Genomic DNA, 7771 nt, shown 5'->3' with positions numbered 1-7771 from the left:
AGAGAGAGAGAGAGAGAGAGAGAGAGAGAGAGAGAGAGAGATGGAGGAAGGGAGCGAGGGAAGGAGGGAGAGAGATCTCTTTTGTTCTCAGGCTCACATTTTCTCTCCCTCCCAGAAACACTTAGCACTGGGTGATCAAGATTTTGCCACAAGGTGCCACATTGTATAGGAAGAGGAAGGGTTAACTATCTTCCTGTAGTTATCACTGTCTCTACAATGGGATCATGCTTCTTCAGGTACAAACTCCTCAGCTACTAGCCCTAAGGGCCCATCATTGTATCATCCCTTTTCCAGATCTCAACTTCCCTCACACCACCCCAAATTCCTGTGAGTCTGAGGGCTCCACATTCCCTTGGGGTATAAGCAAGCCCCCTCATAAGACAATTGTACCTGTGCTTGGACAGTCTTCAGTTTGACACCATGTCCTCCTTTAAATGCCCCCCCAAAACCCTCCACCACACCCCAAATCAACTAAATATGTCTTAGGCGTATGCAACTAGTTATAGCTTTGCTCTCTCTTTCTCTTTCTTGACTCCTCAGGTTCCTCATCTGTTAAATGGGCACTTTTAATAGGTGATCTTCAAGCTATAACATTCTATGTCTATAACACTTGTTCCTTCAACATGACCTGACAAACTCAGGGCTGTAATTGTCAAAGGGTTCTGGAAACCTGAGAGCTCCACATAAACATAAATTATTGTGGTTATTGTGATTGATTGATTGATAAGAAATAAGACATTAACCCTTTATTAATGGAGGCAGTTAATGGATAGAATGGAAATAGTGCTTAATTTGGAGTCAGAGGACCTGGGTTCAAATTCTAGCACTTAATACTGTGTGACCTTGGAAAAAGGCACTTTATTTCTCTTGGCCTCAGTTTTTATATCTTTAAAATAAGAGGGTTAGGCACTGAATGGTCTCTAGCGTCCCTTCTATCACTAAATCTGTTGTCTTAGAATCCTTCCCAAATCTTCAGATACCACATGTGCAGCAGGATAATTCTAAATTTATTTGGTATCTCCTTGTCATAGGTGCTAATCATAGGCACAAAGATACTCTAAGGTGCTAGACAAAAGTGATGAATCAGGTTGGTTCTATTTACTTGCTATCCTGCTAAGTGAAATCACTCTTTTTGGCAAAACCGGCCCACACCTAGTCCAGCTAGCCTGGTTTACCTCCCTTCAATTATTTCCAAAGGAGAACAAGCGCTTCTCAGCCTATGCCTCTTTGCTTGAAACTTTTCTTTGCCTTTACCTTTCTCTTTTCAAAAATCATTTTTATTTTAAACTTAAGGGGTATTCAACACACATGAACATTTCAAAATGCAAAGAACAAAATAGAGGAGAGTATAAAAAAGAAATTGTAAAACTCTGTAATAGACAGTTTTGTTTTATTTTTTGGAGGGGGAAAGTCAGGAAAATTGGGGTTGTGACTTGCCCAAGGTCACACGACTAGTAAGTGTTAAGTGTCTGAGGCTGGATTTGAACTCAGGTCCTCCTGACTCCAGGGCTGGTAATCTACTCACTGAGTCACCTAGCTGCCCCTATGTACAGTTTTAAAGTATATATTAGGTTTCAGGTGGTAATAACAAAGTTGATTCATTTTTGTCCCCTTCTGTGTTCTTAGTTTTCAACTGTCTTGTATTATGATTATTTCTGTATTTGTCTATTTCTTCATTAGGCTGTCAACTCCTTAAAAGCAGAATCTAAATCCTATCATTATAAACTGAGCCTGTTATTGCGTCCTTGAGATCTGCTACAGGCCATTGCTTAGAGAAGGCACTAAATAATTCTTTGTTGCATTGACAATCTCATCTCTTTTTTAAAATTTACAACACTTTAAAGTCTAGCAGGTGCATTTCTCATATTTTATTCACAATAATCTCTCAAAGTCTATAATATCAGTATAATTATTCCCATTTTAAAGATGTAGTAACTGAGCACAGAAAGGTCAGGTAATGATTATGGTTGCAAAATTAGTATCAGGATTAAGACTCAAACTCATATCTAGTGTTTTTTTCCATTACACCCCATTCATTACCTCTGTCTCTTCATGCTACTATGACATTATCCTGCAAACAGTCTTCCAGGAAAGTGTCTTGTTCTTTTTCTTCTAGGTGAGGCTATAGGGAGGGGAAGGAGAGATAAGGACAAAGAAATCAAGAACCTTGCCCGCTATGTCCCAGGGCCTCAAGTGATTCTAGAAGGAGATCCTACTTCCCCTAAGAAAAATCTCTTCCTCTGGGATCAGCATCTTGAGACCTGGAACTTTGTGGAATTGGCTGTCTTCATGAATTCTTAAAAGGGAGTCAGGGACCTGGATAGAACAGGGTTTCTATCAAATTTATCTTCTTAAAGAAAAGGTGTGATCATGCTATTACCCTATTTAATAAACGCCAGTGGCTTGCTATTATCGCCTTCAGGATTTGATGTAAAATTCTCTGACTTTTAAAGCCCTTCATAGCCTAGCCCTCTCCTACTTTTCCAGATTTCTTATATTTTACTCCCCTCCATGTACTCTTCAGTTCAGTTATGCTGGTCTCCTTGCCATTCCTCACACAAGAAACTCATCCCAGACTCTGCACGTTCACTGGCTGTCCCTCATGTCTGGAGTTCTCTCTCTCCTCAGCAATGGTTTTCCAGGATTCCTTCAAATCTCAGCTAAAATTCCACCTCCAGTAACAAACCTTTTCCAGTTCACCTTACTGTTCATTCCAATTCATGTTAGTATTTTATGTTAGTGCCTTCCCTCTGAAATTATCTCCAGTTTATCTCATATAGGTTGTTGGCACATAGTTTTTTGCTTATTGTCTCCTCTTAGTACCTTGTGATCTCCTTGAGGACCGGGATTATTTATCCCTAGAACACAGCACATTGCCTGTTACATAATATACACTTATAAATAAATACCTGTTGACCTGACTACTATATCTACCTCTGCAGGCATAGGGAAGAGAGTACCAAGAAAGATACTTTACTGGAGGGATACTCTAAATTTATCCTGGTCTCTTATTTTAAGCAACTGAAAATGTATCTCACATCTCTCTTATCTTTGGAATTCTCCCTTTTGCCAGGGCTTTTTCTGTTTCCTCCTTCTCTCTCTACTCACAACTTTGGCATTACATACTACCGTCATGCCTGGAATGGTCTCTTCTCCTTGCCTGCCAAGTAAATATGATCTCCTCCTTCCAACCTCAGATTCTTCCAAGGAGCCTTTTAGCAATTGCACCTTTGCCCATGTTCTTCTAACCCCACAGCAAGATTAATATTCCTTCCTTCCTTCCTTCCTTCCTTCCTTCCTTCCTTCCTTCCTTCGTCTCTCTCCCTCTTTCTTTCTTTTCCCTTTCTCTTTTTCCCTTTCTTTTTCCTTTTCTTTTAAAGTACACATGAAATTTTGCTTTAAGTTAAGATTTTCACCCTCCCCTCATCTGCACGTGTTTTATGTCTAAGCTCTGCCATCTGGGATATTAAGATTGGAAGCCCTGGGGGCAATGTCTTTAATGCCTTGTGCAAAGCCAAATGCACTTGTCTTTGAGCAATAAATAACCCAAAGAAGTTTATATTTGTGCTCTATAAAAGGTTTCATCACCCCAAATAACAAAGCTGAATGGACCACAAACCTTGGTGCTTTGGTAGAGAAAAGATGACATATGGCACCAGGTTGTGAGGGGCAGCTACCTTCTCTTTCCACTGGCAAATGCCCATCCTGCCTTAATGGATACTTATCATTGTGGACCCAGAGATCTAACTAAGCACTAGTTGGAAATCTCCCATTTTTTCTCTAAAGTTTCTGTTAACTGTCAAGAAGGAAAAGGGAAGGAAGAAGAAGGGGAGAGGAAAGCATTATTACATATTTATACCTCGGACAATGCCTAGTTTCCTTCAAAGCTCAGCTTGTAAATGAGGCCTTTCTTGATTCCTCCAGGCATTACCATGTATTAATTTTGTATGTATCATGTATATGCTTTTATGTGGACAGGTTATCTTTTCTGATATATTGTAAGATACTTGAGGGCAGGAACTATTCATTACTTGTCTCTGGCATGCCAGTGTCTGACACAGTGTCAGGCACACAAGTGCTTTGAAAATGGTCACTGATTGATTGATTGATGCTTGTGACTCTTGAATTTTTATAGAGATAAAACTTATTCTACATATCAAAGGAAGGGAGAACAGAGGGCAGAAAGGTGGCCCAGTGGATAGAGAGCTGGACCTGGAGTCAGGAAGATTCATCTTACTGAGTTCAAGTCTGACCTCAGACACTTACTAGTTATGTGACCTTGGGCAAACCACCTAACTTTATTTGCCTCAGTTTCCTCTTCTGTAAAATGAGTTGGGGAAGGAAATCGTAAATCACTGCAATATCTCTGTCAAGAAAACCCCAAATGGGGTCACAAAGAGTTTGACATGACTGAAAACAACTAAACAACAATACCTAAGGGCTTTTCTACAGTGAGCTGACATTTGGAGGGGTATGATTCTTCTCTGTGGCAATTTCCATCCCCTGTACCTCACACCAAGGCGGCTCCTCATGGTACAACCATTCTATGATTTACAAAGTCCTATCAGAGTGGTACCACCTCCCACACCCCAACCCCAAGCAGGGGAGGGTAAAACCTTGTGGAAGGACGAGGTGCCTCCTCTCCAAATGTGGCTGCACCTGTAGTCAGGTTGTCTTTTTTACCCAATCCTTCCATGCTACATCCTACAGCCTGTCATTGTTACCTTTCTCCCAATTCTTTTTGTCCTAGGTAAAAGAATTCCTAGATACAGGCTGAACTTCCAACTCCCTCTTGTCTTCAGACTCATAGGGAATAACAAATTAAACATGTATGAAGGATAGACATTCCATTTGGTCTTATTCTGAAGGGAGAAAGAGAAAAAAATCAGTCAAAGTCTCCCTTTGAGGTGGTGTACAAGTAATTATGGGCTGGACTCATAATATAAGAACCAAAAGAAGCTTATTGATCTCATATTTCAGCTTGAACTCTCTGACAATGACTTGGTAAGGTGAGGGTGCATGTGGACCCTAAACCTAGGAGGGAACTAAAAAACCAACTAGTCCAACTTTCTCATTTTATAGAGAGGGAACCTAAGACCCAGAGAGATTAAGTGACTTGGTCACAGGTGGTGTGTCAGGGCCAGGATTTGGACTGACATCTTCTGATTGATGAGCCAGTGTTCTTTCCATTGCACTGTTTGACCTCCAGCAAGGTGGTACAGTGGTTAGGGCTGGATAGAGTGAGTTCAAATGCAGTTTCAGATATGTACTAGCTGTGTGATCCTGGGTGAATCACTTAATCTCTGTCCTCCTTGGTTCCTCAACTGTAAAATGGGGATAATAATGGCACCTACCTCCCAGGATATGACCTAATGTCATAATATTTGTAAAGTGTTTAGCACAATGCTTGTCACATAGTAGGCACTTAATAAATGAAAGCTATCTTTTTCCCTCCTTCCCTTCCTTCCTTCCTTCCTTCCTTCCTTCCTTCCTTCCTTCCTTCCTTCCTTCCTTCCTTCCTTCCTCCCTCCCTCCCTCCTTCCAATGATGAAATAGTGGAGCATAGAGATTTACAGGAATCTCAAGAAAAAAGAGGTAGTCAAATGTTATCACCAGGTCAAGAAGCATGATGTCTGGGCAGGAGGGGTAGGGGGAGGTCATTAGATCTGACCTTAAGGAGGTCTCTAGAGCTGTGTATTTCCACAATCAGGTAGATATGACAGACAGAGAAACTGTAGGCCAGGAAGGCAGCAGCTGCTGCCAATAAACCTAATGAGGGCATTGGCCTTTCTCCCCCATTCTGAGGCTGCCTGTTGTCTGTAGATAAAAGAAGAGAGACACCAGCTACTAGGACAGTGTCTAGACTAGCCCATGATAATGTATTGGTGGAGCTGTGTGTGTGTGGCAGAAATGTGAGGCAAATTTCTTTGTGGCCGAGTAATGTGTTGTTTCTTTGTGGCTTTCCTATGCTGCTCTACTACCCTCCCCCCACCACGGCAAAAAAGCAACAACAATATCTGTACAACCACAATTTCAAAAGATGGCTTCACATCCAAGTTCACTGGGACTGAGACCATCTGATCAGAGCTCCTTCAGCTTCCCTCAACCATTCCTTAAACATGTTCAGCAGCATCACCCTTACTCTCTTCTTAGCTGTCGGTTGCAGAAAAACTATCCCTCTTGCTCCCCATGGCCCCAGCTCCCATTTTCCTCTGTTTCTTCCTGACTTGTGCTCCAAGTAATTATTTCCCCTCCCACTCATGCTCGTTCAGTCTTCTCTATTCACTCACTCCTGAATGAATGGTTTCATTTTCCTCAGAAAAATTGGAAATAAAAAGCTTTCCCTCAACTCTTTTAACCAACTGTTCTCTTAAAGTTCGGCAAGGGTCCCTTAATTGTTAGATCCAGTGGCCTCTTTTTCAGTTCTCATCCTTCAAACAAATAAGACAATATTTGTCAAATGCTTAATGCAGCACCTGGTATGTAGTAGGTGCTTAATAAATGCTTATTCCCTCCCCTCCCATCTTGATCTTTCTGCATAATTTGATACTACTCACTACATCTTTTTAATAATACCTAACATTAATGCTTTATGGTTTACAAAGTTGTATATAATATACATATATCATGTGTATATATTGTATAATGTTATACAATATATGTATACATAATATAATATGCCATACATAATAATATAAACATACATTATATGTGTATATTATATATGTGTGTATATATATAATTTCACTTGAGTCTTGTCACAATGCTATGAAGTAGTTTTATTCCCATTTTAGAAATGAGGGCACTGAGGCACAGAGAGATTAATGACATGCCCAGTGTCATACTGCTATTCGATGTCCACGGCAGTATTCAGACTCAGGCCTTGCCACTTCCAAATCTAACGCTTAGGCTGCCATGCATGCCCCCAGAACCTGGTGCTCCTTCTTCCTATGGCCTCAGCCCTGTGCTCTCCTAGCTCTCCTCCCTCTCTATCTTTTCTTATTTCTGACTCTCCAATGCAGGGGCTCCCTATGGGACTTTCATTCCCTTATCTCTCTACACTCTTCCTTGGCAATCTCATTTGTCCTTATGGGTAGCAACTCTGTGCTCTATACAGATTTTCTATCTACATAGATATGTATGAATTTATATTTCCTCTTGAGGCCCAGACCCATATCTCCAACTTTCTCCAGGACAGTTCTCCTTGGATGTTCCCACATGAGCTGCTTGGCTAATTTTGATGGTGGGTTTGCCATTTACCTCTTACTGACTGAAAACTTCCCATTTAGTCTTTTTCTCTTTGCTTTACCTCTCACGTCTGGTAATGTAGAGGGTTTGGAGTGGAGATTTTGGCGGTGCAGGGAATTTCTGGTGAGAAGACTATACTGTTGGTCTGAGATTTATTAGTCTTAGAGAGCTGCCTGGGGTATTAAGAGGTTAATTGCATTGCCTAGAATCCCACAGCCAGTACTTGTCCAACACAGAACTGGAACCTGGGTCTTCCTGTCTGAGGCTCCACTCTCTGTTCACTCTATAATGATCTCTCTCATATAATAAGCTGCCAAGTCCTTTTGATCCCACTTCCATAACCTCTTAACCTTGTCTTCTCTTAGTTCTCACTGTGGCACCTTAGTGCAGGCTTTCATTACCACCCACCTGGACTATTACAGTCTCCTAATAAGTCTTTCCACCCCCATACTCCTCACTCCAGTTTATCCTTCATGGCTCTGCCAAATTATCCTTTATGCACAGAACTGGTCATATCAGACTC

This window comes from Petaurus breviceps, unplaced genomic scaffold (assembly GCF_028583685.1).
Source record: "Petaurus breviceps papuanus isolate PSGF00001 unplaced genomic scaffold, PetGlider_PUasm1.0 187, whole genome shotgun sequence".
Taxonomy (NCBI): Eukaryota; Metazoa; Chordata; class Mammalia; order Diprotodontia; family Petauridae; genus Petaurus; species Petaurus breviceps.
The sequence above is the reverse complement of the archived record's forward strand: the minus strand, read 5'-3'. Positions refer to the sequence as shown.